The sequence below is a fragment of the Haemaphysalis longicornis genome, unplaced genomic scaffold (genome assembly GCF_048455015.1).
Source record: "Haemaphysalis longicornis isolate Haplotype H1 unplaced genomic scaffold, Haemaphysalis longicornis Haplotype H1 scaffold_5, whole genome shotgun sequence".
Lineage (NCBI taxonomy): Eukaryota > Metazoa > Arthropoda > Arachnida > Ixodida > Ixodidae > Haemaphysalis > Haemaphysalis longicornis.
Genome location: NW_027526385.1, coordinates 206,790,441 through 206,815,917, shown reverse-complemented (window position 1 = coordinate 206,815,917; position 25,477 = coordinate 206,790,441).

Sequence of the window (25,477 nt, the reverse complement as noted above, 5' to 3'; positions counted from 1 at the left end):
AAGCGGCCATAGACGGGCCGGACCGCGAAATAGGATGGTGGCCAAGGTAGTATCATTCTTTAAACCAGGTTATCCTTCATCTCCCCTTAACTCTCGAACTATATTTTAACAAGCAGCATATTTAAATTGCGCGAGCATATTATACATTGACAATCATTAAATACATCGAAGAACATACCCACATATTTAGGCATTGGCGCGGTTTTCACAGAACCTATTCATGTGACACACAACTCGCTGGCCTTATTCACGACGTGCATTAATCGATAGATGCCGGAGTCCAAGTACATGCCGTCTTCCTAGATTTTTCAAAAGCATTTCACTTTATCTCTCATCGTTCGCTGATTTACAAGCTTACAAACCTGAACAGCGGCCCTACTCATATCGCATGGAGAAAAGAATTTCTTTCTAACCGGTTGCAACTTACATCACTTAACAATAACAACTAATCTCCAGTCCACGTAACATCTGGTGTACGCCAGGGAAGCATACTTGGGCCTCCACTTTTTCTACTTTATAATATTGACCTACCAGTTGGCGTCAATTATAATATTAATCTTTTTGTGAACGATTGCGTAATATATGGTAATATGTATTCTACTGTGTTCAAGACCATCTTCAATCCGACATGGCTCATGCCCCTAAACCTTGCCAAAACAAAATAATGTCTTTCACTAATGAGGCACACTGCCCATCGACATCTTACGTCTTTAACAACAATCATATGAAACAGGTTGCTTCCTAAAAATACATTGGTGTTCACCTAATCACTAAGTCGAGGTGGAATGTTCACATTACCAATATGCACACATCTGCAAACCAATCTGTTCCCTTTCTGAAACATAACCTCAAACATGCTCTCGCAGAGTTGCGAAACTGACACACACAACGCTACGCCTCAAAATAGAGTACGGTTTAGCCATATGATATCCTCATCAAGCATACCTATTACCTGATTTGGAAACCCTGCAAAACCGTGCTGTGCGGTTCATTTATCCGGAATATTCACGTCACACCAGTGTTACAGCAAAATATCGCGCCGAGCTTTAACTCTTATCTTTACGTTGTTGTTTGCCTCGTTTAACACTTTCAACAAGTTTACTATCATGCGTCTCTTCATAATGACTTCATGTGTCAACCTTCAGCCATCTTTCCTTGTCGTAACTATCCACATAAAATCAAACGCATCACGTGTACTTCACTTGCATTTGCTCAGACATTCATAACTCGAAACGCGATGGAATGCAATAATCTGCCATCGCACGAAATAAATGTCTCGAAATTTACAGGAGCTCTGAGCAGAAACATGCAGACCAAACGCTATTTCACTGCCCCATTTGTACATTTGTTTTCCTTTTTATTGCTTATCTTTTTTCCCCAGGTTATGAAATGTGTGTGTGACGTTGTATTGATTCGGAAATGGTATTCCCAGAACTACGTTTTTGTCTTCCCTGCGAGTGTTCTGTTTGTTACGTGATGCACTGCCATGTTTTTTCTGTTTTCGTTCTTGTGTTTTGTTCAATTAAATTTTGGTTGATATTTTCACCATTGTGTTGTGATGTACACCCTATGTTACACCCTTCGCCGGAGGGCCTTTGCGGTATTTTCAAATAAATAAATAACTACCAAATAAATTATTTACTTACTTTCCATTTCTGCACAGAAGTAAGTACAGTAGTTTCTATTTCATTCAATTTATTTCCTCAAATTTAACTGTGATATAAAGTGTAAGATTCTACACAGCATTTCAAATTACTTAGCTAATAAAAACAGAAATACAAACACCGCCATCACACTTTTTTTGTTGGCAAGCAGCTGTCACCTAATATATGTTAGACCATGTCAGGGACAACGTGCAGCTTCAAAGATATATATATATATATATATATATATGAATTTAGAAGAAGTAAGAGGAGTATGAACGCGTATTCTTGTGCTCGTTTATATGCTATCATCGTCTATTTCAGCTAAAATATAAGTGTTCCAAATGGAACAACTACTGTATTAAAGAAGGTGGGCCGAATGTGCGCCAAAGAGAACAACTACAGCATTATTCGGGAGACATAGAACATTGCTCATAGTGACATAGGGACCTTTGGTCAGAAACAGACTAAGCATTCTTTATTCTCATCATTCAATCATCGCTCACCGTTTTATGAATCCCGCTAAAGGGGAACGCAGGCCTAGAAACGGCAGAAATTTATGTTGCCTACAACTGTTACCCAAATAATTGAGGGCGGTCGTAGAGTAATACTTCCGTAATTTACAGGCAAATCCTAATGGCCACGAAAAATCGCGGGGGGAATAATGGCCAGGTGAAAAAAATGCTGGATTGGAGTGATTGTTTAGTGGTTCGAGAAGGATCAAGGGATGCGTATTAAGCAAAACACATATTAAAATGTTAGTCCTATTCATTGAATATGATTAGAAATAAAGGAACCCGCACCAAAGTTAGACATTTTGTTGTCATGAGCTGTTTTGGTGATGCGGTTTTACGACCTATTTAGAGTTCATGCTTGTTGCAGAAATTTGAAATGGCGACAGCAAATGCCCACTGGCAGACAGGTAGCAGCACGCCGGTGCATGTAGAGAATAGCAAATATGAATTCATACCTATCGCTACCTCGAGATCGTACACACACTGAAAAACTTTAAATAAGAGAATATTGCAGTAAACAGGTCATTAGTCATCTTGCTCACCAATACTATTCTTACATTTGCTTCCAGATATAGAAATAATAGTGAATGGGTGAGGAGAACAAATACGTCAGGGCAAAACGTGATTACGCGCAATGCTTCTCTGAGAACTAGTTACTGCCAGTGTTACGCTCTCTTCCGTGCTTGCACGCTCCATACACTCCCCGAGGACATTCGCCCGACGACGTACTTCGACTGGGTGCTACCGTTAACACGAAACATCACTACGCTCACTTTGTTATGGACCGATCTTGCCGCGTTTGTCTATGCCGACGAGGGTCCAAGAGGCGTATTGGGTACCTACCACAGACACTCCTACCATCCCACCCGCCCTCCCTGACGACTCAACCACCCTCACAGGCCAGCACTGATGCAGACAGCAAGAGTGCTCTCTCACAGGCCTCAAATAAAGCACGTCTTTCTCTCTCTCTCTCTCAGAACTAGTGAAAATACACAGTGTACAATACTATGATCAGCCGGTTGAATATGATAACTTTGCATGTTGCACATACTCGGTTAGGAGCCGGAAATCGCCTAAGCAACTTCTGCACACAATCTGTGTTTGAAGATTGCCTCCTCCCGAGAGAAGACAAAAAAGAATTTAAAATTCTAACTCAATTCGAGGCTCCTTGAGAGTGTCAAGTGGCTGCCACTGGTTTGTTTAAATCACAGGAAATGATTTATTCCATTCGCTCTGCTCACAACCACGATCCAGCACTGTTCTGAGTGCTGCGATCGTGGTTGTGAGTCTGCGAATAATAGCTGGCGTTCGTTGGAACTCGTTGGGATCGGATGACCAGGTATAGGGGTATCTAGCAACGAATGAAGGAGAGTCAACCGCAGGGGTATCGTTACGCCGAGTTTCAGTTACTGTCGGGATATAGACCTTCAGATTTTTTTTACCTCGCCGAGATGTTCGTGGTTTGTTATAACAGCACACCAGTTGCACTTATGTTATAAGTGCAACTGGTGTGCTGTTATAACAAACCACGAACATCTCGGCGAGGTAAAAAAAATCTGAAGGTCTATATCCCGACAGTATATCTACTAGACGTCCCAAGTATATGCAATTTCGCATCAAAAACTTACGATGTTAAGAAGACGTTGCTGGTACCTTATTTCGGGATGTTTTTAAAACCATGTTAAAAACATACGCTAGATGTTGCTAGTACTTTCTTTGTCGAAGCTACTAAGATATTACTAGTTAACGCACTTTAGACGTTGCTGACATTTTAGTTTTAAAAGCGGAGCTCTTCTTGCTAGCCGCAAGGTGTGCGGCCCGCAAGGCGTGCCAGCAATGTGTGTGGCTTCATCAGCAAACTCCGGCTCATATTTACTCCTGCCGTTTCCCGCGCACATGAGCGCGCGAAGCATGGGTAGCGGCAGGCCTCCCCCAGGCTTGTGGCAGGCGCTCGCAAAAACTACAAAGAAATAGTTCACTTTCGTCCGCGCCTCGATGGGTAGCACAAGACAGCTGACGCTACATGCGCCCACGTCCTGAAGAGGTTGCCTGTGGTTCTATGCGTGATGACGAATTGGTCTTTGGAAGAAATGTTACAGCATCCGAAAAATCTGATCCGGGTCCGCAAGTCATTCATAGACCTAAGACGACGTTACAGAAGGATATGACGATGTCTACCACCAACACAGTGAAAGCCACGACGGAGCATGTCAATAAACGAGTTCACACTTAATGCATTGAGCGCTGGTGGGCCCTTCAGTTCTTACGTAGAACGCATTCCTCCAGCGCACGTATAGTTTAAGCATTACGTAACCTATTGCAAGCTTCAAATTTTTTTCAGCTTCGAACAGGATCATCGATGTTACTTTTTTAGCAATTTCTGCTATACTTATTTTCAAGAGTGTGAGGACGCATTTGATTAAGTAATCAACATCCTCTGCTAGAAGCACTAAGTGACCAGCGAATAGAGGAACCCAGAAAAATATTTTTGGATGACTCTGAGGTGAGGCTCCCTATGTGACGACGATGTGGCGGCAACGCAGTACACGCGGCGCGAAAGCAGTATGTGGAGATGGCCCGTTAGTGTGGTTGTATCGACAAAGGAGGTGTGGCAAGACATACGAGAAAATTACGTGGGCCAAGGGGAATTGCTGAGAAACGAGGATGGGTGAGACCAGGTTGGAGCAAGAGCAGATTCGGGGAGCGCAACGTTTAGCCAGAAGACTCGACAATCGTCGTGTTTTAGGGACACAAGCCATACAAGGGTCTACCGCGTGCCTTCGCTACCTGGGGCCGAAGCGCTACTTTTGACTCGTGGATTCGGGCAGCGTTGGCGTTCTCTACCCCTGGAACACCACCTTCCTGCTTCCCGCCATAGAGCGGCTGTGGCCGGATGCCTCCTGCTCCCTGCTACCGGGCGCCCGAACGTCAGTAGGTGCCGAATTTACATTTTCCTACGAGGACCATGGTGCGTCTTTCTAGTCGCCGTTGCGTACGCCCTACGCCGTCATGGTAGGCCCGCAATGCCTTACATCGCATCGTCGCTAGAAACCACGACACCCAGCGGACAGCACCTCATCACGGCAAACCCTAGCTGGGGATATCTAGAGGTACTTTCTTAGGACTGGTAGTTATCACTGTCATGTATATTTGGCGGAACTTTTTTGTGCCATTTGCTGACCTGTTGAACTAACTCTGTTCTTTGTTGTGCGTTTGTTTAAATACACACGTCTCTTTATGCCGTTACCAAGCTCCCTTGTCTAGTTATTTGCCCTTCGGAAAGTACGAGTCACCATGAACACCTGAAAAGAACATGCGGGGGTTTTCCGTAAGGCGTTCGCTTAACCGCAGGACCAGGGAGTTTGGCAATCGCAAGGTTATGGCCCGCAAGGTTTCTTACATGGGTGCAGAATGAAGGTGCAAGATTTAATCGCCGCGGAGGAGCCTATCGGCTTGCCTGATGTAGAGTTAACGGCGTGGGTGAACGATGCTCTCGCCAAGGCGCGATATGAAAGAGCAGCGCAGTGCGAGGGTACTCGAATGCTACTCTATCAGGAAGAAAAGAACCGGCAGCTGCGACTCAGGTTGGCAGAGGTTTGGGAGTGTAGGTTCCCCGGAACAACTTTTAATGATCGGAGCCCGCGAAAGGAACCGGTTTATTGTGAATACGAGGAACTTCATCCTGGTCTTCAATGAAGCCCGCTGTGATTTGAATGCTGACCGTAGATATTTTGAGTGAAACTAGTCAATTGAGACTCTGCTTAGCAGGCGAGGCCTTAATTTAAACTATTAGGTCTACTACATCCAGAGGGCTACATGGACTACAATAAGACAATACTAGCCTTATTGCAATCCTTCCGTTTCATAGTTCAAGGATGTCATAAGAGCTTCCAGCAGAAAAACATGCAAGATGGGTAAACGGCTAAACAATTTACTATGTGTCTACAGCGTCTTTTTGGCCGCAGGGTGTGTAAGCATACGATGGAGTACGGACTTGATTGTCGGCGGGCATATAGTAACTGCCATGCACGTTAACAGTTTTCATTTGAGAAGGAGACTGTATAAAACTTTCGAAGGTGACAGAAGCGACTAAGCATTTCCTCAAAGCTCCACATCAATAAAATTTCTTTTGTTTACAGGACAGCAGGACTCTGGGTCGTCAAAGGAGGAGCGAAACATAATGAACGGAGCTAGAACCACGCCCTGCTTCGTATGAGGCAAAACGGAGCACAAAGCTCCAGTGCGCCGTTCGAGGTCCATGCAACCGTACTGTTCTGGATGCCGGGGACCGTCATGACGTGAAGTCTTCCCTGAACCAGCTCACGTAAACAGGCCATATCTTGTTGTCTGTCACCGACAAATTGCAAATGTGTCTCTGTAGGCGCCAGGGCCAATATCCCTCCTGGTGGTCATCCCTATTCTTCAGTGAGCGAGAGACAACCGCTACCAGCCTAGAACAGAAGGGGAATGCCAAGCTGCTTCGACTTTCTGTGTTGGAAGGAAATATATTTGAAAAAGGAGTTTCTTTTTCGCGGGACACCGGATGTAATACTCTGGTTTTTCGTTGGTCGCTCGTTAATAATTTAGTGAAGAGAGTGACTAAACCTACGCCACTTCTAGCAAATCGGGAGCTCGTCGAGGTGAAAAACATAATTGTGGAGGTTGTATTGCCCTATTTATCAGGAAAGGCAATTGCGCGCTGTTCAAAACCCCAATTTATGATGGCATGGTAGGGAATACTCGTAAAGAACGCGATGCCACACACCCTGATCCCGCGTGGGAAAAAAGCAGCACTTATTTCAGCCGCAAAGACAAGTGGTGACTTGGCTGCCATACCGTCCACCCAAGCCGCCATGGGTGTGACAGGACCAACGACCGGCGGAAAAAGCCCAACAAGGAACTGGAACATCATTCCCATTATTCCGCAGATTGAACAAAAAAAGACAAAACCCTTTCAATATGCTGGGAGCAGGCTGGAAAGTCCGCAGCCGACAAACGAGTGGGGGTTGACACGTTTTCTGTCCAAAGCAGACTCCTGTGGAGGCAGTACAAAGTGCTATGAGACAACGTGCTTCAACAGGTCTTAGTCCCGAAGAAGCTTCGTTCTGAAACACATGCATTTGCGCAGGAGAATTCAATGTCTGCACACATGGGCGGTCGGGCGCCTTCTGGAAGCCTTTTATTGGCCCGCAGTAGAAGCACATGTGCAAAGGAATCTCCGATCATGCGACGCTTGCCAAATGATATTTACAAAGGGATGGATCCTGGAAATACCACTTCGGCGCATTCTGTTGATCTACACACCATTTCACCAGGTACTGGTCCATATCATTGGTACCATATTGCCAAATTCATCAAAGGAAAACCGACCTTTGGCAATGCAAGAAGGAGTTTCGAGAACTAATACCCCTTTATCTAGCAGTGTTTCTGCTTCCTGGAAAGATGACGCGGGCAAGCATGAGAGGCATCCGCGGCTTGATTTTGCAAGCCATTGCGATACTCGACTGTATATTGTTGTACGGTAACAGGCTTTCTGCATGTTACGCTACTCGCAAGGGGTGCCTTCCTGCCCCATGGAGTTTAAAGCAACGCCATCAAGGCTTCGTGATCAGTGAGCAACATGAAGTGGACTCCCCACAGACACACATGCCACCGCTCGCACACCCAAACACATGCAAGCGCTTTCTGTTCGCCCACCTAATATTTCGTCTCACCTCCGCAAGAACCCGAGACGCCAAAGCGACACTGTCCAGTTTATGTCCGTCCACTGGCTGTTGGACCCCTCCAAGCATGCACAGTGATACGTCAGTGAACACAAAAAACTTGTAGAGCTGCATCGAACATTCTCAGTATAGTGCCAGGTGCCAGCGTGTCCTTTTCTTAGCAGAACACGCATTATTTCAGCTGTGTCATCAATGTTAGGAATAAGCCTAGCACAATATTCCAGCAATCTCAGAAAGCAACGAAGAGTAGCTTGGTCAGTGGGCACTAGAGTGTCTGGAATGGAAGCATCCTTTTCCCTCAAGGGCACAAACCATTTGCGGGTAACCTGTGGCCCCAAAACGGAAGCTCTGGCGTATCGAAGACGATTTTTGTGTTAAGCTTGAGTCCTGCTCTACAATGCGGTCCGCACTGCGGTAAGAGTCGTCATGTGCTGCTCTCTGCCCCTCCCGAAAACAATGATGTCATCTCTATTAAAAAGTACGCCGCTAAACCACTGCGGAATTTACAAAATCATACTTGGAAAGGCAGATGGGGCTAAAACGATCCGAAAACCTACGCGTTTCAATCAAAAAAGGCTATCTTTTGTTCTAAATGCCGTTAAATATCGGCTCTCGCGGTGAATCATGACCTGATTGTGAGCGGATGCGATGTCAAGCTTGTAAAAGTGTGTTGCATTCAGTAGACTATACGCTAGCTCTTTTGTATGAAGGAGGGGAAGCTATCTGCGATGACGGCTTTGTTTTCCAGTCCAAGATATAAACATAAGCGGATATCTTCATCCTTCTTTTCAACCACGATAATAGAGGAAACCTATACCGATGTCTTCACTTTATGTATCAAGTCTAATATGTCAAAACAGTGGAATTTATTTCTGAGACTCTTAAAATTATTTATTGCAAGGTGAATGCGCTGCTCCGCCTCTTCCTTTACACAGGGGTGCTCCGCTCGAGCTCTAGTACGCAACGCTGTCGTTTCATGGCACTGTAGTGACGCGGCATCATTCTGCAGCCGGAGCACCTTGAGTGCATCAGCACCCAGAAGCGACGCGCCATGTTGAATGAAATAAAAAGAAGAGCTGTGGTGCGTTTATCGTACATGACATGTTCAAAAAAGCAGCCACGCACCGGCGTTGGTTTCTTCGGATACTTAACTAGTCTAATTCGAGGAGGCGAAAGCTCCTTTTCTAAAAAATTCTGACCGAAGAGGTCATGCATCAAAATTGAAACGGATGACCCTGAATCTACAATGAACGTTATATTCCTTCGACCAACTACTGCTGATACGTAACATAAAGGAATAGTGGATGTCGTCACAACCAGAATGCTCAGTAATTCTTCAGTTCGCGAATTTTCACTGTCCCTTTCACGAATTGGAGTGGCACCTCAGTTGCATACCAAGTACAAATGGCCTATCATACCGCATGTTTTTGCGGTGCAGCGGAACGAAGGAGTGTTGCCCCGATATGAGCTGCAGCAGTAACAATGTGCCTCTTGGCAGCGTGCACACTTCGAGGGGCCGTAGAAGTAAGATGCGGGCGGCAGAGTGTTTTTGCGGGCATTTATTTTCGGACCATCGACATTGGGAAATTCTTGGAGATCGTTGGTTGGCTTTTCAAACTACGTAGCTATTTATACAGCTCGAACGAACGAGACAGAAGAACATTCAAGAAGCGACTGGTTGCGCAAGTTACAAGATGACACTCCCGAAACAAACTGGTGACGCTGGGAATCTTCCTGATAAGAAAAAAACCACGTAGCAGAAATCGAAAACAACCAGTGCAAGGCAGACGAGGACGAGAAAGGTGACAGACACAGCACGGCTGCTTTTTGCGTAGGTGGATTTCTATCACCTTGAAAAAATACCAACTCGCCCAGCTTACCATCTTGGTACGTAGCAGAAAGCTCCAGTAATGCGGTAAAGCACTGATTGATTGCTTTACCGACTTGGTGCACGCGCCTACCCGTTCGGCCACAACTCCCCGTTCGACAACAACATTGGTGTATACGTGAAGTGTGCATGCCGGGCTGCGACACCGAAATCGTACCAGGACACCTCGTGCTTTGTCTCAGTAAAGTCCTTGCTAGCGTCCGATATTTTATCAGTAGTTGTCTCACTGGGCTTAGCGTTTGCCGAAGATGGAAGCGGCAGAGTGAAATATGCGCTGACCTTCGACACTGAGGCTGTGAAGTAGGAGAGCCTCACAACTCTCCCGCGCACCGTCCGAGGCATCAGATGCGAGCAGAAAATTCTTGAACTATCGGAACCACTGCGGCGCGGCAACAGGAAAACCAGGAGTACGCAGGAACGAGAGTTCCTGCGTACCCCCTACTATCAGAGCAGCCTCGTCGCTAATGCAGCGGGGTGTGTGCCGCCGATAAATGAATGACTAGAAAACTTCAGTACACATCGGAACAAAACTTGCCTACCCTTCTACACGTAAGCAACACGTGTGCCACCGGCGGTAGTGATCGCGGTACCGAAAACAAACCTGCAACACAATCCTCTAGAATGTCGATTGGACCAAACTACAACAACCCCCATTAACACTCCGCAAAATTCTGTACTGTTCAACGTGCGAGAAATCGTGAAAAAAAAATAAAAGGGAAACTGAAGCTCTGCTTTATTGGAGCTTTATAATAACCGTACAACTCTGGGCTAGTTCTTGCGAAGAAACCAGACACCACCAATCGAGTTTGGATAGATTTCTGCTGCATGATCGACATCATGGTTGCAGATGGCGAAAGTATCCCAAGGGCAGACATGATATTTGCGGAGCCTAGGATAAAGACTTTCTTTTGAAAGGTCGACATAATCAAGCGAAACTGGCAGGTGACTTTGGACGAAGATTTACGATAAAGGACCGCATTCTCTATGCATTGTGGGCACTACCAGTTTAAGTAAATGCTTTTCAAAATCAAAACATCTTGGGCGGGGTTCATAGTTCTCATAAGAGTGTTATTACAGGGCATGACGGATGTCGTTCATTACGTCAATGTGATGCTCGTCCCCACGGATAAATACGAACAGCATCTCTCGACTCTCCGGCGACGGCCGCTAGGGGGCAAGCGGGAGCGAACTGCTGTCACGTCGGCTCCGTAAAATGTCATTTTCTCTAGAGGAACAACCCAAATTTTGGCTTGAAAGTGACGTGCTGTGTTTGCGGAACTCCTAGAGACTCTGTGGATACAAAATTCAAGCCGTGAGTGGACTTTCTGAGACTTTTTCGCACCCTTTTTGGTTTGTCCATGCCTCAGCCTCGCTAACTCTACGCCCAGCCAGCCTAGGCTTAGCAGCCCGTCGACCCCCGGCGTCCGCCATCAGATTCTTGGCGGCAGCCCGACGCGGCCGACAAAATGGCGATGGAATTGGCGGTAGAAGGTACGGACATTGATCCGACGGAACTTAAGGAGTTAAACTGGATCACAAAGGTGACGAAAAAATTAACATCAATGTCGACGAGAAACAAAGAGGGCCGACGCTTCGTGCAACAAGCTTTCAACAGCCGCCGCCGGAACAGTGACAAACGTTAAGAGGTCACCCATCGGAGAATATAAAGCGCGTCTGGCTGGCAAGCAGCTGGCGGAAAAATCTATTGCATCGCATCTGCCGAGACTGTCACACACGGACCACAAGGTGATTCTGCGACACAAAGGCGGACTTGCACCCACCAAGCTCTCGGTCCCCTACCTAGGGGGAATGCTAAGACTTGCCGCCGACCTACAGTGGGAAAAAGGCAAAGAAGAAGACCAAGTTGTGTTAAATGACAAGCAAGGCACCATATTATACAGCACGCCGAGGCAAGAAGACGCCCTTAAAGTACTGTCTCTGAGAAAACTACCGATTGGAGACAAGGCCTACGAAGTCACGTCCTACATGGCAGCACCAGAGAACGGTGGTAGAGGAGTAGTACATGGCATCGATCTCCGTTTCTCTGAGGAGGAACTCGAGGTCGGTTTCTCCCACCACACTAATTCCCCTATCATCGGGGTGCGTAGGATGGGAAGATCCGAATCAGTGGTCATCACTTTTGACGATCCCCAAGTCCCACGATGGGTCAGGTGCTTCGGATTACCGATCAAGTGCTTCCTATACCGAAAGAAGTATGAAGTCTGCTTTAAGTGCGGCGACATCGGCCATCGCTCGGACGTCTGCAGCAACAATCCCACCGACAAATGTAGGAAATGCAGTGATCCGTCGCCCGCGAGTGAACACCGTTTTGTACAGAAATGTCAGCTGTGTGGGAAAGAACACGAGACGGGTGACATGAGGTGCAAGGTTCTCTAACGCACCCGTACGTTCTGAAAAAGAGACAATGGGAGCGAAAGCTCGGAGACAGGCTAGGAAAGAAGAGGAAGCGGATGAGAAACGGAGGCACAGAGAGGCGCAGTCAACCATCAAAGCATCGCAACGGGCAAGCCGAAGGGACCAGAGCCGGGATCGCGCGAAGAGCATGCTTCGAAGCCAAAGCAAGTTTAGGAACCGATCCGTCTCCCTCTCTCGCCTGCCACCTCTGAGGACTGAAACTATATCGACTGCTAATAGCTCGAGTTAAAACAGCGGCCGTGTCCGTGCATCGCTGGAAAACTCGAAGACGAACGCAGAAAAGGCAGGTTGGTTGAGTGGGACCGTGCAGGATGCAACTTCCTGTAAGGAAGTTGACAGAGCCAAATAAGTTTCTGATGGAGCAAAATAGGCTTATATTAGAACAAAACGCAGAACTGAAAAGGCAGCTTGACGAAATCAAGACCGTAACCACCGCAAAAGCAACGGAACAGGTAGTCGAGTCGATGCAGCTGGTTCACTCTCCTCCTTTCGAAAAACTTGAATCCAAACTAAACGATGCTGACGACAAACTCGCCAGTAGGGTGTGGAAATTAGAAAAGGTTTTCGCAACACTGGCAGAGTTGAAGAACTTAAAAAAGGTAGAGGGTAGACTACTGGAAATGGAGAAACGCATGGACCATTTAGATAAGTTTAACATTAGACGGCAAAAGAGCTCAAAAAATCAAGAATTCAACAGACCCGATGGTTCACAGGCAACCGTATCTTACAGCCTGGCAGTGGAATAGTAGGGGCTACGGAAGAAAAAGTTCGGTTTTGAGGGCTTTCCTCGACATCAGCGAAGGTCATCCGGAAATAATGGCGATTCAAGAATGTGGGAAAAATTCCAAATTATCGGGGTATAAAGCCTACCCGGGACTCGGAGGCGACACCAGGGTAGTCACGTTCGCCAAGCGAAACGTAACGGCAGTGCATCACGAGACTGGGAATACCGATATCGGCCACTCGATGGTGGAACTCATCCCGCGTAAGCGCACGGATAAGCGCCTTTACGTCTTGAATGTGTACAGCTCACCCAGACTGAGGAAATGCGATTTTGGAGACTTGTTTTTCAGAGCAAAAAATCTAAGCTAGGGTGCTTCCTTGTTGGTCATGGGTGATTTCAACGCCCCACATCCAGCTTGGGAGTACAAACACACTCGTCAAAGGTAGGGCCTTGTGCCAGACAATTCAACACCACGATCCACTGCTAATCACCGACCCCGTGAATCCAACGAGGCAACGTAATATGTGTCGTCAGACATAACACCCGACCTCACCCTCTCACACGGCGGAGTCAAGGCCACGTTGCCAAATTCCGGGGAAGACCTAGGCAGCGATCATAAAATCATAGAAATCGTAGTCAGCAATGTTACCCCAGTTCTGAAAATGCGCAAGCACATAATTACTAGCTGGGAAACTTTCAGAAGCATAGACGCGACGGCAAGCGAACCGATACGCGAAATTGGGGAGTGGAGTAAGAAAATTATTGAAGCCGCTCAAGTGGCAATGGATGAGATAGATGGACGCAGGGATCAAAACGACTGACAGCGCCTCGTTGGCTTATGGAGGAAAAAGAAAGAATTAGAGGAGAAACTCAAACATAAAAAAATGGGACAGGAACCTACGTAGGAGGATTGCAGCCTTAATTAGGGAAATAGAGGACTATTCTTTTGAGCTCACAAGACCAACTTGGGCAAGCACGTGCAGTCAGATGAACAAAGAAATGGGAAACGCGAAAACGTGGAAGTTACTTAGACACTTACTCGGTTCGGAAAAGACTAGTTCGGAGGCGCGCCAGCTACTCCAAACCCTTGTCTACATGTGCGAGGGAACCACGCAAGACTTACTAGACGAGGCCCGTACCCGATACTTGGGGCCGTCCACCCGCGAAACTCTTCCTGAATACGCGGGAGCCGCAAACGAGGCTTTGACGCCCCGTTTACAGTAGCGGAAGTTAGAGCAGAGCTAAGTCACCTTAGAACCAAAACGGCCGCCGGGCCAGACAAAGTCAGTAACAAAATGCTACGAAATCTCACCGAAGAGTCTATCTATGACTTAGCCACTTACATACAAAAATGCTGGGACAACGGGGAGATTCCTTTGGAATGGAAAAAGGCCAATCTGGCCCTAATTCCGAAACCTGGAAAGACACTAAGCCTCGAAAGTCTAAGACCGATATCTATCACGTCATGTGTCGGCAAGCTAATGGAATGCGTAGTCCAGACCAGACTTCGATGATATCTCGAGGACGAGGAACTGTACCCGCACTCAATGATAGGATTCAGAGCTAACCTTTCAGTCTGAGATGTAATGCTCAAGATCAGAGAGGACTACACGGGTAAAGATACGAGAGCCATCGTCGGTCGTGACGTTGCCGAAGCCTTCGACAACGTCAGACACACAGCCATCCTTCACAACTTGAGCAAGTTAACGTAGGCGCTAAAACATACAACTACTTGCGAAATTTCCCCTGAGATCGTACGGCAAACATAAAACTGGGAGGTATGTCCCTCGAAAACATCAATCTAGGCAACACGGGAACGCCACAAGGTTCGGTACTATCTCCCACCCTCTCATGTGGCTGTGATTGGACTCCCGGAAAAACTCGCCAGGATAGAAGGCCTACGGTACATCATGTATGCGGACGATATCACGCAGTAGGTAAATTGTGGCAGTGATGGACATATTGAGAACGTTCTTCAGAATACCATTGACGAGATAGAAGGCTACTTAGAGCTGCTGGGACTCAAATGTTCTGCCGAAAAATACGAGGCGCTTTTCCTCGTCTCTAAAAACAACAGAAGCATGGGCAGAAATAACTGCAACATAAGACTGAAGGCTGGCAGCAACCCTATACCCGCAAGGGACAAGCTAAGAGTCCTCGGGCTATACATTCATGACTCCGGTAGAAATACTCAGACTACTAGACAAACTAGACAACGTTGTCGCGCAAATTTGCAGAATGTTAAGGCGAATCTCCAACAAGCACGGGGGAACGAAAGAGACAAATCTGCTCAGGCTCTGTCAAGCCTTTGGCGTTAGCAGGGTGCTTTTCATAGCCCCCTTCATGAAGCTAACCAAGGCAGAAGAAAATAAGCTCGACATCATAATTAAAAAGGGCATCAAATGTGCGCTAGGTCTTCCCCCAAACACCTCGACGTCCAAAATACTTAGTATGGGTGTATCTAATACCATCGATGAAATTTTTAAAGAGGTAAATACGTCACAACAACAACGGCTGCTGAGCAGCAAGACGGGTCGGAGGATATTAGAGCGTCTGGAATACCAGACAGAAGAAAGAGGCAAAGAGAGTATAGAGCTACCCAGGCAGCTCAGGGAAAAACTTACTGTATCACCGATGCCAAGAAACGTGAGCCCAACGCATCATGAGGCTAGACGTAAAAGTAGAGGCAGAGCCCTGCAAATTAGATATGGTGGCAGGACTGACGTCTTGTACACAGACACAGCGCAATATCAGACGAAAAAAGCTTTCGCAGCAGTGGCGGTTACGGAAACCGGGTCCCCGTTTCGTATTGCACGGTACTGAGAAAAGACATAACAGAGGCAGAAGAGTCAGCCATCGCTCAATCAGAAATAAAAACGATAGTGAGCGACTCGAAATCCGCCATCAGAAACTTCGATCGAGGAAGCATCTCCAATGCCACATGGGAGATCCTCGCGAACGCAAAGGCTCCCATCGAACAGGCAACATTAGTGTGGGCACCAGCTCATACGGGTCTCAACGGGAATGAAAAGGCACATGCGACCGCCAGAGGTCCGACAGTCCGGACGATCGCCGCCGCCAGCGAGACAGACGCTGTTCCTTCCTACGCGGAGACCCTCCCGAGTGCCGACGACGGGCTAGGAAACTTCCACGAAATAGTACAATACTATACACCAGTGAGGAACGTACTACCGCCGGCTCACCCGCACCTTACTAGGAAAGAGGAAATATATTGGATAAGTTTACAGGCGGGAGTCATCCCAAACCCCGTATTGCACACTAAATGGCACCCCAAAGTATCTGATTCCAAATGCAAAAAATGTCAGGTCATAGCGGATCTCGTTCACATGGTCTGGACGTGTCCCTCTTACAAAAAACCTCACAGAAATGCTGCATCCTGGGAAGCCCTGCTACTCAGCCAGGCCTCCAGCAGCCAGAGAAAAATCATCGGTCTCGACCTGGAAGCAGCCGAATCGCAAAAAAATTCTGGCTGACTGATGGGGGCACGCCCTTTTGTGCTTCTGACTGGTGTAAATAAAGTTTCTGCTCCTCGACTCTCCGGGGACTGTTCGAAAGAATTTGTTCTGCTGCCCTAAGGATTCACTCACAAAAATGTGATTTGGGTGCACTTCCATACTTTTCTGGGGCATATTTTGGGAAAAGACAAGTTACAAACTTTGGAAGGCGTGGCCAGAAAACGTGTCGAGTCCCCAAGGCCAAAAGCAAGTATGGTGATTATTGCAACTCGCCGGTTAATATAGAGAGTCCATACGGCATTACCATAAGAAAGACAGGGTTTGAAGGAAATGATCTGAAAGCATGCGAAAAAATCCCGCCACCTCCCAGAACTGAATGATGATGAGAGGGGCGAAGCTAAAATGCTTATCGGTGAAACCGTGAAAGAGTTTATAGGTGTACTTGAGCGCGCGCACCATCTCAATGAGTGAACGATATAAGGCGCGTTCGTAGCCATCCTCTCGTCTCGGTTTGTAGTGCAGTGGGAATTGCGCCAAATACCTCCCGTCGCGGCCAGGGAGTCGTTGGATCGAAACTGGGCACCGCCGCGTCACGATAAACACTTCTCGCTCGCAAAGATTGAGACTTCCCACTGCTGGGTTGGCAAGCGCGTCGACGGCGTCAATGTTTGTGGTGTTTATACAGGGCTTGTTTGGGACCATGAGATTCTCCATGGGTAAGTTGGGGATTTCGGCATGTGACATTTTAGCCACCTTGGGCGTCGCCTTCTGCAGAGCGTCTTGTGTCGCGTACCCCGGTACGTGTCTTAAGCTCGCAGGCGACGAACGACAACCTCTTCTTCTCGCGCTTCTCTTTATTGGGTAGCAACAAATGTGTTCAACGTTTTGACCTCTTCGGCCTATCGTCGGTTGGCCTATCTCTAGGGGGTTTCTATCGCAATCATTATTGTATTTCCCGTGTACAACAGCAAGGAGGGACCAGGCAAGGGCCCGAGCAAGAGGAGCTTCTCCTCTTAAAAAGGTCGAGTGGGCGGCGAGCCTTCCAGAGTTTGAAGGATGCATTGTCTCTATACCCGTCATTAGAGCTCCGGACATCCGAAAGACGGTTGCACTGCGCACCAATATGTCGTAAACTTGCACAGGAGCTGTGCTTATGCAAAATCATGACTGAATCCTAAACCCGGTTTCTCACTCCAACGGACAACTCCTACCTTGTAAAAGCCGGTACTCAGCTATCGAAAGAGAATTCACAGCACTCGTCTGGGCTGTGGAGAAATTTAACATGTTTTAGATGCGACGCTGAGAAGAGCATCTTTTGCCGGCGGCCCTGTCCTTCCTGCGTCGTCGTTGTCCGCGTCCGCACAGCTGCCTCTCTCGCCGTAATAGCGCGCCCTCTCCCACAACAGCTGTGGCGCGCGCAGTGCGGCGCGCTCTCTCACTCCGCCGGTGGGCGGCGCCGCGCGCCGCGCAAGTGCGCTGTGCGCATGTGCAGCGCCCTTTCTCTGCGCGTTCTCCTCTCCTGCGGGCGCGCTGCGCATACAAGCGGAGTGCCGCGCTCCGTCCGCTCTCTCAGTCGACGTCGTCCGCGCTACGCTTTCTCGCTCTCTCTGTCTCTCACATTACACGACGATTGCTCACGAAATTCGAGTATTCGACCCAACAAAAACGCACAGTGGAACCCTCTTCAGCGTCGCAACACACCATGGTTCCCGCGAGAGGAGGTGGGCGTAATTTTTGTATGGAACCCCTTTTGTTGTCCAAAATGATCATCAGCCCTTCAGTTGCTTCGCTTACGCGAAAATCCTTAAATGTCCAGTTGTCCGCTGGAGTTTATCGCTAAAATACATTCATTTAAGGTCGGGGTCCTAGAACATAGGAGCGTAATACATGAGTCGGTTGTTGCCAATAGCCGAAAAGTAACAGTGGTAGCTCTCCAGTCGTGTTTGCGGTTATGTATGCTGTTGACCCGGCACCAGACACGCGGGAGTGTTTCTTTTGGGACTTATGAGCGCACTCATCTGAAATGTTATCTGCGCGGTCATGCATGACAGTGCTCGAGTGCGCGTGATGGTGCTCCAAGGGTGTGTGAAGGTGCTGCGGAGTAAGTACGTCGGTGTTATCGTCCACGATTGCGTTTTCTTCACCTTGATGTGCAGTTTTGTTTCTACCAAACAACTTTTACAAGCAGGTAAATGTCAGGCGAGGCTGTCATTGTGACGACGGCGACAGCGTGGTGGCAACATACCCACGCAGTACTCGTGGCGCGAACGCAGGCTTGGGGGATTGCCCCTTGGTGTTTTTGTGCCGAGATAGAAAAAGCGGCAAGGTGCATGGGAGAGTGAAGTCGGCCAATGGGAAGTGGCTACAAGAAAGTATCGGGGATGACAGGGTGGAACGACCGAGGAAGCCAGAAGGAGTGCACGGAGCAGGTTCAACAGAGCGCGACGTCCAGGTGGAAGACTCGAAGCTCGTCAGCTTTTCGGTACCCGAGCTCGACAAGGGTCTACTGGATGTATTTGTGAAACTGGGGCAGAGGCGCGGCTCCTGACTCGTCTATGCGCGCAACGTTGGCGTGCTATGCCCATGGACGACCAGCCGCCAGCTGCCCGTCGTCGACCGGCGGGGGACGTTTTCCTCCTGCCTACTGTTAAAGGGCGCCCGATCGTAAACCGGTGCCGAGCAGACTGTTGTCTACCAGGACAACGGTTCTTATTCTTCGTTGACGTTCCGGTATGGCCGACATCTTCATGGTAGCCCCCAACGCATTGCATCGCATGGTCGCTAGAACCCACGACGCACTACTGAGAGCGCCTCATCATGTCAAAGCTTGGGTTGGGATATCTCTTCGTACTTTCTTTAGAACTGGTAGTCATCAGTGTCATGTACATTTGATTGAACTTCTAATTAGCTGAAGTTTGTAATTCACTCTGCGTTATTTTGTATTTTTTTGTGTGTTGGTTTAAGAATATATGTTTCTTTCTGCCACTGCCACGCGTCCTCGTCTAGTTATTCGCACTGTGGCGACTCCCAGTCGCCGGTGAATACCTGAAAAGGACCTGCGGGGGTTTTCATTCACAATGACATATATAAAGAATAGACGGGCAGAATAACCCTCCCAAGAAAAGTGCTAAATTTCGAATCCGACAGCGAGTAATCGGAGGAAATACCATACCACCAAACCTACACACGTTATGTCTAGAAGGGGTACTTAGAAAACCTGAATGGAAAAACGTGAGTTTGAGGACAGGAGAATACCTCACCCATTTCAGGTTTTTGGACGACATAGTCTTGCTGAGTGATTGTACATGACATAGGCAAGCAATTTCTAAGAAACAGCAATTTTAAATTATGGCCGTGTGGTTTACGAGAAATAAGGATAGGCCTTAAGTAATCAAGAATAAACATGCCAACAACCCATTCTTCAGCCTAAAGAACAAAACTCTGGAATTATAAGATTACAACTACCTCTAAGTGCAAGATGGCAATCATATGTCGGATCAAGGTGCCATGGAACAAATAATTATAGCAGTAACACTCAGCAATGAGAAACGAGTTTCTTGTATCAGAGAAACAACTAGAGAACAATATATCATACCTTAAATAAAAGTAAGTGAAATGGACTTGGGCTGTCCATGTGATCATCCAAACCGACACGCGCTCGACATTTCTTGTAATAGTGGATACCAAGAAATGGGTCTAGAAGACGGGGCAGACCAGTAACGCAAAGAATTGTTTAAATAAAGGCATTTGGGGGTAAATTGTGGAATCGAGCCCCGCAGGACCGGAGCGGTTTGAAGTCAATAGGAAACGCCTTTGTTCTGCAGTGAAGTTGAGTTAGCAGGTTATGAGGATGGTAGCAAATGTTTGTTTTGACTCCCCGAAGAAATACTTTTGTAAGAATACAGAGAGGTTTGTTAAGTGAATATGGGCGTGTGAAATTAACGAATGCTTCTTTTTTGGGAAACACAATATGCAGGCCGTAACAAATAAATTAGACGCGTATGTATGCAATGCTTGTAACAGTTCGAACTTCCTAATGTACAACTCCCCTCAATAGTGCCCTTCGGGCCATGCGGGTATCAGAAATATATAAACAATTTAAATTATGACTACAAAAAATTTAAGGCTCCTAGCAGTTTTTGTTTTGTGAAAGCACTACTTGACTTGGTCCTTCGACCTACTTAATAAAATGAAAAAGGTGGCCTTACAATTCACCTGGGACACTGTGGACCCATACGTGTTAACACAAGTAAATATTATGACAATTTTGTTAACAATATCAAAAGGATTTTAAACGTTATCAACATTTTTGTATAAAATAACATTAAGCTTTGTTATCAAAGAAATTCTAACAACACATTGCTGAACCTACGGGCTGGAAAGAAGCTGCAGTACCCCGTTTGAAAACGATATGAACGAGTCAGTTTCTATAGAAAATTCAACATAGCCTGCCCGTCATGGCTGGCAGTTTTTTTAGTAGTGCATGACTTAAAATAACTTTTTTTAATTTGTTCGTCACATTCAGTCCTCAGTTTCCTCATGCTGTTACGCTGGAGCAGCAGAAATATTAGCACAAATTCGGAAAACGTATTGTAGTTTAAATTGTATCAGGTGGTTTAAAATTCTTGAACTGTGCTTCGCCCTAATATTAACATAATTTGAAACACGCCGCCGTGGCTCACCCGCTTAGGTCTTCTGCTGTGGAGCCAATGGATGGGGTTCAATACCCGGCAGTGTCAGGAGCATTTCTAATGGAGACGAGAAAAAAAACTACACTATCTCTCCGAAGAGAACTATGTGGTGATGCAACGCATGTGGTGATGCATGTGGCAATGCAGGCACCGAAACTGGTCCGTCATATTCTTGTCGATGTTGTCGCCTCTGTGGTAGAATTGGTAGTGTCCGTCAGAGTTGGTGAGTAAAGGTTGTTGACGTTGGTTCACTGGCTGAGAGCAACGTACATGCCCTCGTCTTCGCAGCTTTGCTTCTTCTCCTTCTTCTTCTTCAGTGGCTCCCTACTGGAAGATGATGACGGTACTTGAATGCGAAGCTATCTCGGGATGAATTCTTTGGTTATCCAATACCTAGGGCACCCTGCCAAAATCATCATCAGAAGAGCTGCGGACGGGGAACGGACGCGGGAAATCCCCCCGAGCAAGAGACGCTACATCATCCTCTAAATTGTACAGTTCGTCGTTTCTGTACGTTCAGTTTCGCGTGCTTTCGTTGTATCATTAGCTTATTGACGTAGTTTGAGTTAGTCAAGGACATGGCAAGTTAGTAGTACTTGATTCTTTGTCGGTCTTGTGGCGCAGTGGGAACGGCGCCGCGTACCTCCCGTTTTGGTGAGAGAGTCGTGAGATCAAAACCGGGCACCGCTAACAATTTCTTTTTTATAGTGTAGTGAAAGAGGTGCGGACAACGGAAGGGCGACGGACATAGAACCGAGCAAGAAATGCTTCGCATCTAAAACGCCCATGTGTTCGAGATTTTGGCGCACGTAAACATCCCCAGCTAGTAAAACCTTCCAGAGCCCTTCGCTGCGGTGCCCCTCATCCACTAAGTAGCGTCAGCGCGTTAAACCCAACAATCAATTGAATTGTTCTGCAACACTCTCTTTGAGCTCCGTATTCAAGATACGAAGAAAACAGTTTATGGTAAGTCATGTCAAGACGGCGGGCACTATGGGCCTTCCGCTAAGCCATCCTAAGTGGATTAGTAAAGGCCTATGCTGCCAAGAAAAATAGCAGTTTGAATGTATGTTTCGTAAATATGTGACCCTTGTTCAACATCGAAGGTGTTTAGAAATTTGTTGATTCGGGCGTTCCAAAAAACGCAGTATAAAAGTAGAAGGAGAAAAAGCATCGGCACCGGTGGGATTCGAATCTGTTAGATCAACAGAGTTAGAGTCAGTCGTCTTACACACTCGGCTGCGATTTCTTTACACTTTACAAGACTTTTATTCGCACCGAAATATACACGTTATGCAGAGCATTGCATATGATTCAGGACTATATGACAGCGGATGTGCCGGTTATATGTTTCCGGTGGTGACCTAACTATTAACCTAAATCCAGGTAGAAAAATAGGAAACAAAGAGCAAGAACAATGACAACACAACACACGCTATGCAGTAGCAACGCCTGATAGAATTTTGTGGGACTTGTAAGCCGGCGCTAATCATTCTTGTATATACACCTGAAAAGGAGGTTGGTAAAAGGTGGCATAGATGCGGTGGCCCGTACAGCAGTAGAAATATTTTGATTGGCTTAAACGTTGCACCTCTCCACGTTTGCCTTAAGGGCCTTTTGTAAATGACGGCTGCTTGTGAGCGTCCTTCGAAGTTTCTGGTCAGAGTCAGATGTGGCCAGTGTTCTAACCGTCCATTTCACTTTTCGCACAAAATGTGGCCTTGTAGGCTGTGGGATGAGCGCGCACTCCACTTCGCCTACCCTAGCTTTCCAGAGTGCGTGGATGGAGCGCTGCGAGTAGGACACAGCGAATAAAAACCGAAAGGCAGTCTCTTTGCTTGCACAAGAGGCGATTTTCCGCGAGTTTTGGATTCACTAATGAATTTCGTACCAGAAATTTACTGCCGTGTTGCAGTCAAGGAAGACATGTTTTGCATTTTCTCGCTTTCCCCACCGGAGGCATCCCGTGTACCAGGGGTTGCCTTGCTCCTGCTGACGTGCCACAAATGGCCACACTGGCGCTTGGAAGTAGAAAAACATTTGGTGTCGGCTGGGAAGGGCGAAAGCCTGACTCATTGGAGCCCATAGCATGGCTCGTGCGGGAGAAAACGCTGACGGTAAAAAAAATTGTGGCAGGGTCAATGCTACCTAGTCCCAGTACAGTTTTGGCGGCTTGATTGCAAGCAGGCACTCTCATGAAAACAGGTTCTACAATGAAGACACCGCAATTACAATCCCCTTGTAGACTCCGTTGACATGGTCAGCCTATTCAGTTGAAGCTTATGTGGCAGGACACCGACGCAATTCAAAGGAACCTATAGATTGGATGTTCGCTTGAAGTAACGGGTCAGCCAGCCTGCTAGCAGAAATATAACAAGCGCTGGACTACGTGCTTGAGTTATGCATTGATCAATCCAAAGTCTCAACCCTGCCTACTCCTGAAGAAATTCGAGCTTCGCATGGGCTCGTAGTGAGACCGCAAGACAAAGAGCGCCGACGACTTGTGTAGCGTAAGTACAGAGCCGGTATCGATGGTGGTAACACGGCCGGCGTGCAAAGTCGTGGTGTATGCAACAGGTTTTCACAAAAAAAACCTTGTTGAAATAAATATGTTGTCGTTCTTCCGGGGTGAAGCTCCGTTCTACCGCGTCACCTATTTATTTCCACGGAAGCGCAACCGCCTCTGTTACCCCATTCTTTACCCCTAGATGTGTCTCAGCGTAGTCCGACCACCGCATGTTCAAACTGCTGCACGGCTTTCTTTTGAAGCACCCCACACAGGCCTCCTAAATGTTTTCTCCACGTGGGACCTGCATACAAATCTCTAGGTGTGACATACGGGGTCCACTACTTCGCATCTGCCCTCGAGAGCATCCCAGAACATGACAGGATAAGCGATGCATGGTCATAAACCCGAACCGATGTGAAGCTACATTGGCTTCATCGAAGGGTTGCTTATAAACTGATCGTACGGGTGCTGGAACACGTCGGTCGGCGGTAACAAGCGGAACGTTATGGCGGGAGAAAACTAGGGCTCGCGGAACTAACCGGAACGAACACAGTGCCTGATATCGTCTCGTCCAGCCCCACGTCGCTTTATACATAACCCACCAAGCCAAGCTGCGGTTACGCTCCAAATTAAATGTGCAGCTGGTACGCCAGCACTGCGCCTATTATGCAGCAACACCGGACACTACCATAGACTTTGCAAGACGCCGTGTTGCCATTGGCGTCGCTCCTTCGGCCACAACCTCACACATTGCAGAATCTCGCACGCAGCACGAACCAAGCAGCGAGCGCTCCCAAAGCCCTAGCGTGAGGAATACATGGACGCAAACAGCACTGCGGACATGATGAGCATTACACGTTGAGCCGCAGCTCAAGCAATGGCGTCCAATAAAACTCCAGTCGACGTGTCCAGCCAGACCTTATCTACATCATTGCTGCCAACACACGCTGACTCCACAGCCGAGGAACGCTGCAGAGCCGACGAGGTCACCAAATAGGAGAGCGAGTGAAAGGAGAACCAGCCCAGCCGACACGATGGTCGCACAGGAGGGTGGGTCACAAAAGACTCGCAGGGAGGAACCAAAAAACCCGAACAAACTTTTGCGGCACGACCAAAGGCACGCCGCCCGGCTGGAAACAATACGGGCCAGGGAAAAAGCGATTCAACGATCCTCAATGGACCCAGCTAAAAGAAGGCGATGTGTGATTTTTCCCCAGAATAGGCCGGTCCCAAGCCATTTTAATGCTAGCTACGCCTGAAGTGGTCAGCCTAGTCTACACAAAATGGCGAGTTTGACTTATACAACTCATCCAGGAAAAAAATTGACGAGCCTACCATTCAGGAAACGAAAATTAAAAAAAAACGGACGATGCAAAAAGTTCTGTACGCCTGTTCGATAATCAGTTTAAGTGATTTCCAACCCTTACCCACACCAGAGCATGCGGGGCTGCCGTTATCGGTAGAAAAAAGATTTGGTCAATATCGTCAACTGCCAATTGCGCTAAAGTTGTCTGTTTCAGCCCAGTGTGCGCAGTGATGGAAAGCGAAGTCCGCTGTTTTCTATGCATATACGGCCCCATTACTCAACAACTCGAGGTGACCACTTCACCTCCACTACCCTTTTTTCAATGCCTCTGGGGCTGTAATATTCGGCGGCAACTTCAATTGTGTGGGAAAAAATGACAGATCGGGTGGATTCCCTGGCGCCGGGGCCTCGTCACGATTTTTAAAGTGAGTGATTCGATTCGTGACTTTGACGTGGCCGACGCGGTGTCAGGGAGGCAGTGGACGACCCCACCATGAACTATATGGAGTGGTGCGTTTCAGGTCCAGTTGGGCCAGTTCTCTGTCTGGGGACACCTACTTACCCAA